Raw genomic sequence first — 9398 nt, 5'->3', positions numbered from 1 at the left:
ATCAAAGAGAGAATGTTCAAATTCCATCTATTAAAGACTTTTCTCCAGAATTCCTTGATGAGCTTCTGCAAGACATTATACTTGACAAAAGAACAAGGACACTAAAAAGAGGAAGTGTCGACTATCTTCAAGTGGGGCTCAAGGGAACAAATCCTTCAAAAGTCAAATGGATAGAGATTGGAAAGGTGAGGGAACTATAACCTCACCTGTTAGACAACTGAAAGTGATCTTTTGGGGTCCAAAAGGCTTCTAGTGGGGAGGAATGATCAGGTGCTCAGAATTATGCTCAAAAATAGAAGTCATCAGAATGGTGTGGAACCTAAACAATCGCATAGTGCTCATCATCTTGAATCCAACGCAACTCATTTCACACAAAACAGACTCCGTGTGACTCCAGAAATGAGTTTTGTCCACTTTGTCAAACAGGCAATTTTTAAAAAAAAATGGACAGCCCAGTCAGCAGTCCATACTTTCGAAGAGGCCCTGACTAGGCAGGTGAGGTGGTAGTTTGACTTGGTCAAAGTACCCTCGATGAATGGGGTGTTGACAAGTGGCATTGTAATGTTGGTTGAATTTTTTGTGTTTTTTAGTGGTTGGTGAAGTGGCCAACCACAGGTTGACACGTGGCCCAGTCGGAGGCCACCACATGGTAGCCCGAGAGGCAACCAAAATATTATTATGGACCGGATAGAGGCAATAGGGGTTGAACTGTCGACCTCCCAACACATAACAAACACCAATGCCATTACACCACTATCGCATATCTTAACCTTATACATTTTCGTATATATTTAAAGTTTCATGCCGCAATGTTTGGGGGGTTGGGTGGACTTAACTGGCCCCCATGTGAACGCATCCAGCTGTGGTTTATGTGACCACTAGCCTTGACCTCCCCACTTACTGCCAACACGTAATCGCCAACGGTCTCCGCCATGTGAACACCCGCCGCCGATGGTTATACTAACCACCAGATCCGCTGGCCTCCAAACCACCCTTCCAAAACTGCGCCATGTGACCACATATTGGCATTTAATTAACTTATGGTGGTTTTTAATGGGCCAGTTATCGGTTCAACAAATCCACCTGAAAATTGGGGAATTTTTTGCTCCGATAGTGGAATTTCGGGAAAATTTGTGGGTTTGTTACCAAATTTTGGGGGAAATGTAGAACGAATAATGGAGAAACTAGGAGACGTCATAACTTCTCTAGTTTTCAACTGAATTGGGTGCAGAAAGAGGCCAGGTAGCCATTTTTGGACATTTTGAACTCATTGGAGCAGGTTTCAGAATAATTTGAGCATTGTAAACACATATTTTTACACATTTGAGCATAATAAAGAGGCCTAAGCCATTGGAAGCTGGACTAAGGAGACATAACCCAGGAGGGGTGAACTCCTTAATCATGTTCCTGTTGTGATGTATTTTTGGTGATGTTTTGTACATTTTTATGTTGTTGTTCAGTCCCTTATTTATGTTAAAATTTATCATAAAATTAACATAAAAGCTCACTTTTTTCACTTGAAAAACTCATGAATCCTTAGGCACATGAATAACATTTTGTTTCTAATTTGAGGAGGATATTAGCACAACAAACTAATATTCTTAATTAGATCATTGAGAAACAAATGGCCATTGCATCGGCTAATGTGAATGGGAAAATGCATATGATGTACTTGTACCTTGGTAAGAGTTGACACACAAAGGATCAGAAGGGGGATACATGTAAGGGCAACTTGCCCCCCCAGGGTTGACCATAACTCATAGGGGGTTGAGAATATGGTGATAGATGAGGGTGGGAAATAGATCCAACAATACCATTAGCAGCATGAGATGCCCTCGATGCAAAAGTAGCACCAGGCCGAGGCAGATCACGCAGGACAATATAAACATAACCCGATTGTGCATAGATTAGATCATATTTCAAGGATATCTTGAGGGCTTATTCCTCAGTCTAAGGGAAGTGAGAGGTGACATATTTACCTATGGGGTCTAGGAGGGTTCTCAAAAACCAATCCATGTAGACATGGTCTTTAGGGTTTTTACAAAGGTCCGTCCTTCTATGCCATTCTTGCACATGGTCAGAAAGGCAAGTGGTTGAAGTTTGAAAAAAAGAAGTCAATAGTTTAGTACTAGTGCCATATCGAAGAGGTAATTGGAAATATGAAAGGAAGGTGTTGGCAAGAGTCATAAATATGGAATGAGAAGCATGCAGTTGATTGACATACCACTTGGAAATAACTCCAATTAGGGTGCATTGAAAGAGACAAAGACGAATGGATTCCTTGGTAATGGAATTAGATGAACACCACATGTGGAAAGAGTGAATGTGATTGGTAGGGTCTTCTCGAGGATTACCTTAAAATTGGGAATGTCTAAGGGAAGTTTCGTGTGCATGGGAGACCAAATCTGGTCATTGAGAAGGGGATCATTCATTAGTTGGCTGAAAGCGGGGAGGCTCAAACTAGCCATATAAGGAAGAAAGGGTGGATTAGTGGTCATACTTGAAGAGGTTCCACTGGTAGGGTTACCTTGGTTAGGGCCTTGGTTACCACCCGAGTTTCCACCACCCACATTAGTGCCTGACGTGGTGGTGATGCAGGGTTGGGAAGATGTGGAATCAGAGGAAAAACTGGGAGAATTAGAAGAATAAGAGTCTGTATATGGACTAAGTGGAGTACTGGGTATATGGACCCTTACTCGTCGAGCATGGTGGGCTCTAGTATTGTAGCAATAATGCTACAACTCCTGGGGCTTCCTATCTCTAATTTTATCAACCCGGTAGTTCGTACAAACTTGGAAGCGACGGTGCTGTATGCACAAGTACTAGCTCTTGTCGCAGCTGTCACTTGGTCAGCTAGCACAAGTCCACTAGGGCTCAAGCCAACTTCTATATGCTCTCAGAAGAAGCTTTCTAATTGATGAACGAAGACTAGTTGAAAGGAAATGAAACTACTTTGCAATAATGAACTGAAAGACAACCAAGCAGGGAAATCCTAGTAAACCCTAATCTGACTAGTTTAATCCCTACAATGCAATGATGTGAATGTAACTCTCTAAAAATGATGCCATTACTTCTAGTGATGTGAAATGCATGAAATTAAACTACTTTCATTGAAAAGAACATTGTTTTTATGTTTTTGCTTAAGTGGTTGGAGTTGTTATGACCTTGTTTCTTATTAGGGTTTGACTGTGCAGGGGTAGTGTGAAGGGAAAGAAGGCTTGGGAAAGGTCAGGGAGGCTAGGAGAGGTTCCAGGGGATCTCTAACATCATCCCACAGAAGTTCCACACGTTCAGATGCTCAACAACCGAGTTTGCAGGCTTCTACAGGATGTCTGCAGGGGATCCTACAGGAAGTCTCGGGATTTCTACAAGAAGGTCTGTGGTTGGAGTTTTGGGTGATGGAGGAGTGGAGGAAGTGTATGGATGAATAGGTAGGATGGAAATGAGGCTTGTGATGGCTCAGGAACAGAGGACTAAAGTGGAGAAAGAGTACATGCATGGATCTATAATTAAAACAACTATGTGGCAGCTTGCATGAAAGCATAAGACTGCGTTTTTTGGTGGTTGGTACAGCCCACACCCCCAATATCTAAACAGAGATGGCAGCGAGTACACTATCAACCCTTTTTTGACTCTAATGAATTAAAATCCTCCTACTCTAATCCAAACAGCTAAAAGCACTTAAACCATAAACTAATCCTACTTCAATCACACAAAACAAATCAAATCAGCAGACTGGAAATTCTAAATGCATGACAAAACAAGGAAATAAAGTGCTAAAAGGACACAAGTAACAATACAAGGAAGGGGAGGTCTATTGCTCTCAGGTTGGGCCCTTAACCTGAGAGCTATAGCTCCCCTAAGAACTCAGAATTGAATCCAAATCTGACTGCCTTTTATTAAATAATCAAGAGTCTAACATCATGCCAAAACTGGCTTACAAAGAGCAAAAACCGAAATTGACTAACTAGCTAACCTCAAAATGACTAACTACTAGCTCCCCAAAATGACTAACTAGCTAACCAAAATGAGGCCCCAAGCCTTCTTATTTATACAATTTGAGGACCCAACAGTCCTCCTAAAAGTTAGGGACTTGGCTGCCCAAGACTTGTAGTTAACAGCAGTCCTACTTGACTTGCTTGGCTGCCCTTGTGCTGATTGATTCGATGGCCCTTGAACTCCGAGCTGATGGTGGAGAATTCGAGGTAAGGGCCCATAAATGAGGGGGACACCTTCCTACAAATCCTCTAGCTTGTTCTCCCACGAATTTGGCTGCCAAGTGCTCATTAAGACCTTCAATTTTGTCTCCAAGTTGACCAAAAAGGCTACACAAAGCACCCATTAGACTTGTTGGCATAATGACTAACCAAATTCACTCTATTAACATAAAAATAATCAAAAACATGCAATAAACAAATGAGAATGGTGGACTAAGCCAAATTAGGAGGTTGAATGAGCCCAAATAATTGCCCATTTTTGGGGCTCATCAGAGCAAGGATAAGAGGATGTCATAAAGTAAACTGGTGGTGAAGGCCATGAAGTATCCACAATAGATGCCTGTGGGTGCAATTGTGTCGAGACAAAGAAAACTCAAAAGGCTAAGGGGCGATGATAGGAGAAAAGAGTAACAAACAACAAGAAAACACTTAGTGCAATGGTGCAAAGTGTAAACTAACTATTATGTTATGCTACTCTATTTCAAGAAAACACGTCCTATCAAATAAAAAACAACCTCTAGCCTAAATGTGATATAAATCCTCAAATAAGTCCTAGTTCTATTGTTTTAGATGACCTTCCAAGAGACTTCTTACTTGACAGAATTTGATCCCCATAAGCAGAGTTGTCTAGAGAAAGGTGCGGCAGAGAATTGATTTCTTCCCCACAACTACTCCTATAAGGTGTTTTCTTAAGACTGACCACTAAAGTTACCTTTGATGCATGAGGGTAGTTGAGTCTTGGGCTTTTGGGTAGTCAGTCTCCAGCATAGGATTCCCTACCACAAGTTAGGTAGCCTTGAGGAGAACCACTCTCACCATGACCTAAGCCTAACCCCCTCTAAATTAGGTATTTGGAGCACACCAACTTTGGAACGTGGGATGGTGAAGGATTTTAAACTCCCTAACATGTCAACTTTCTATGTCTCAATGTAAGCGATCAATGGGTGTTGTTGGAAGCCTATCCCACTCATCCTACACCTAACTACAAAGCTTGTTTCAGCCCTGGTGCCCAAGTGGGCTTAATCTATGTGAGTTAATTTATTATTATGATGGAGTGTTTCAAGTCTTGGCTTGGCGGTTGAAACCAAGTTCACATTCGCTTTAGGTGTGCGTGGGTGAAAGATGTGTCAATTGGATGAGTTAATTAATCATGTTTTGATGATGTCATTGCTGCTGAAAATAAAGTGCACAAATTGTAAATAGTACTGAAAATGAACAGTAAAATGAACAACAAACTGAAGCACACAATCCCCCACCGAAGAAGGCAATCAAGTAGAACAAAAAATGGTGGAAAACAAGAAACTTAATGAAACAAAAATGGCCAAAATTCCTATTGTCTAAGGGAATGGGATCTAAAGGCAAAAATATGTTAAAAGTGATGTAGAAAACTAACAAAAAATAAAAGTGAAAATGCTAGAAAAGGATGGGAGGATGCGGGAGGATTCACAAGGGCATCATAAGAGGAAAGAAAAGACAAGATTTTAAAGGGAATGAAGTGCTGTAAAAACATATTAAAAAAGACTGTAAAAAGTTGGAAAAAGAATTGAAAAACAATGGTTGAAAATGTTGCACACTAGACTCCTCAACTCAGTAATTCTCTTCTTAAATGATAAAGGTGTACTCCAAACCCTATGGGGGTTTTTCCTACCTCAATGAGAAAAATACTAAATGGATGCAGGCCTAGAAGTGACTTAGAAAAGAATAGAATTAATTCCCAACATACATGCAAAACTCATGACAAAATATGAAAAAAAATGGAAAAAAATCAGTGTGTAAGTTCTAACCTGTAAAGTGTGTCCGGGTGCGGAAAATAGCCTGAAAAGTGTGTTGGGGAGTGCATATATTGGGCCAAAACGTGTGTTTTTTTCTGACTCTTTTGCTCGATAGATCCGCTCCAGATTGTGTTGTCTCCTATGTGGCTAGTACCTGTGACTTGCAAAAAAATGCAAAACCTCAACATAAATAAAAATATTCCAGAAAATAAAAGAAGTAAAAATGAAAATTGAGAGAAATAAAGAATGTGAAAAAGCACTAAAAATTGTTGAAACAATAGTCACCAAGGTTTTGAATTGCTACACCGGTGGAGTCACCATTTGTTAGTGTAAAGTTTTCAGAAAATGTATCAAAATACCTTACTTAAGTTATAGAGGAATTATAACCCTAACAACAAAAAATGGTTGTGTCTACACTTTAGATCTTCAATAAAATGTTAGAAAAAACCTGCAAAAAAATATAGCATGCAAATAGAAACATATAATAGCATAAATATAAGTGCAAAAACCCAATGGAGAATATGAATAATCAACTTTATTAATCGAGAATAATACACCTTATGAGGAGTGATTACAGAATTGGGTTTGTAGATCCCCCTTCGTGGTTGGTTCCTTCTTGACCTTGTGCTTCAGCAATGTGCTTCTCTCTCTCAATATGTGATGTGCAATGTGAAAAAAGAAACAAAGGATGCTTGAACTCAAGTGGGAGCTCAAATGTTATGAGACGATAATGGGGATGATGAAAATGGTCATGGTGAAGAATGGAGATAAAACCCTCTATTTATAACAAAATATTGAGATAAATTGACAATTAGAAAATAATAAAATATTATTGGCTAAATCAAAATCTACCTATTGTGAATATTTTATCATATTTTTCGAGAGGGAAAAGATATTCAAAGTGGTCAAATATCTTTATTTATAAAGTGGTTAAAGTAATTAACAAATAAAAATGATTTATTAATAACTTTACGATGATTAAGACAAATATGAATTTGAAATAATTATTAAATAATGGTTTAACAATTATTGCATAAGGAAAATAAGGAATAATAAATAAATAATGATTTATTTAATTATTCCAAGGTGATTAAGCCAAAAGTGATCAGAAATAATCATCAAATAATTATTTCTAGAGAATATTAAATAAATAATGATTTATTTAATTATTCTCATGGGGTTTTTAAGTTTTAATGAGAAATAATTTAGGAAAATGGCTTGTTAAATTATTTGCTATGGTGAAAGTGATATTTACCATGGTAAAACTCATCTTACATTATGTATTTCTATCAACCTAGTAATAAATGGTTAGATGAACATTTTTTGGGTGATAACATCTTATTTAAAAATTAGAATTTTAGAGGTTGGAAATTTCGATTGACAATACATGAAACTAAAATAAGAGCTACAACCAAATAATTTACAATGAAGGTATAGGAATTATGAGTTGAAATAGGATATAATACTCATGTACAAAGGCATAATTTATGTCCCGAATTCTCAAGGGCTCGAAGGTATAATGTTGAATGAGATGCGCAAGATACTTTTTGTTGGACACCTAGGGTACCAAAAGACAATTTTAGAAGTTAAGAAACAATACTTTTGGCAAGATATGAAAAAGGATGTGGTTGATTATATGGCCAAGTGTTTAGAGTGTCAAAAAGTTAAGGCTGAGCATAAACATCCAACTAGATTGTTACAACCAATACCAATTCCTAAGTGGAAATGAGAAATTGTCTTTATTGATTTTATTACAAATCTTCCCAAGACCATGAAACAACATGATTTCATCATGATGGTGGTGGATAAGCTCACTAAGGCTACCCATTTTGTTCTAGTGAAGTCACTTCACAAGGCAACAAATGTTGCTGAAATTTATATGGAGTAAATTTCTAGGCTACATGGTGTGCCTAAGGTAATTATTTCATAATGGGATCCCGTGTTTACATCAAACTTTTAGATAAGTTTATTCAAGGAATTCGGAACCAATTTGAATTTTAGTACATCATATCGTTCAGAGTTAGATGGCCAGACAAAAAGAATCAATAAGGTGATTGAAGACACATTGAGAATGTATCTGATAGACAAACCATCAAAATGGGAAGAATATTTGCACTTGGTGGATTTTACATACAATAATGGGTATCAAACATCTTTGAAGATAAGCACATTTGAAGCCTTGTATGGAAAAAATGCAACACACCTATGGGTTGAGACAACCTAGTGGACAGAGATATTGTTAAGCCATACATTCTCAAGGAAATGGAAGAGAACGTAGCAAAAATAAAGAAAAATTTAAAGGTTTCCCAGGATAGTCAGAAAAGTTATGCATATAAGAACAAGATAAAGAGATAAATCAGAGTTGGTGATCATTCAACTTAAGAGTGAAAGCTAAGAAAATTTCATTGAAATTGGTTGTTTGTTTAAGTTTAGTAGATAAATTTTTTGGGTCATTTGAAATCCCTGAGGGGATTAGCCTTGTTGCACATATGATTGCATTAATAACATCCATGCATATTCATAATTTGTTTCATATTTTGTTACTTACAAAGTACTTTTCTGATGCTAGTAATGTAATTGATTGGAATATAATTTAGGTGGATCCTAAAGTAAACTTTAAGGTTCAAAAGTGGGAAATTTGGACAGGAAGGTCTATAGAATTTCCTGCAAATTCTCTACAGATATACCTCTGAGATCTATGTAGAAAATCTGACTATAGATTAACTTGATAATGCAATATACCAAAGAAAAATACTATAATCTACTTCTACTATCAAACTTGTGGAAGCTTAAAGATCGAGTTGAATCAGAGTTGAACACATATAACCATAAGAAGAAGAATCATTGCACATGAAACATAGAAAATACTCAAGGGAAAACCTCAGCTAAAAACCCCACTATCTGTATTATCATACAAGTGGAAATATATCAGGATTACACAAAGCTTTAGCTCTCACAGCTAGCCAACTCTTAGTACAATCCCTCACAAATGCTCACAGACAAAATAGACTTCTCATATGCCTTCTCCTCTGCCCTCCAAGCTCCTATTTCCTTGCGCAGTTTCTCCTGGGTGATCCAGTTGTTACCAAGTGTAACACTGATCACTCACACTGATCTTACACCCTGTAAAACTGCACAAATCTCAAGGAATGAATTCCTTCTGCATGCATGAGTTTTGTTTATAGGAAAACTCATGCAACTGATAGTACACTGTCCTTGTCTTTAATCTCAACTGGGTCTTTCTTTGAATAGACATGCATGAGTTACTGATGAGAGAATCTTCAGTTATCTAGAGTACACTAGTTGGATGAGTGCATGCATCAACTGGCTAAACTCACAATTAGTTCCTTAAACATCTTGGAACTAATTTATCTGGACTTAACTCAGTAAACTGAGCTAACTAATTACA

The sequence above is a fragment of the Pinus tabuliformis genome, chromosome 5_2 (assembly GCF_031772625.1).
Source record: "Pinus tabuliformis cultivar Carrire ecotype Pingquan chromosome 5_2, CPIR1, whole genome shotgun sequence".
Lineage (NCBI taxonomy): Eukaryota > Viridiplantae > Streptophyta > Pinopsida > Pinales > Pinaceae > Pinus > Pinus tabuliformis.
This window is presented reverse-complemented; position numbering follows the sequence as displayed.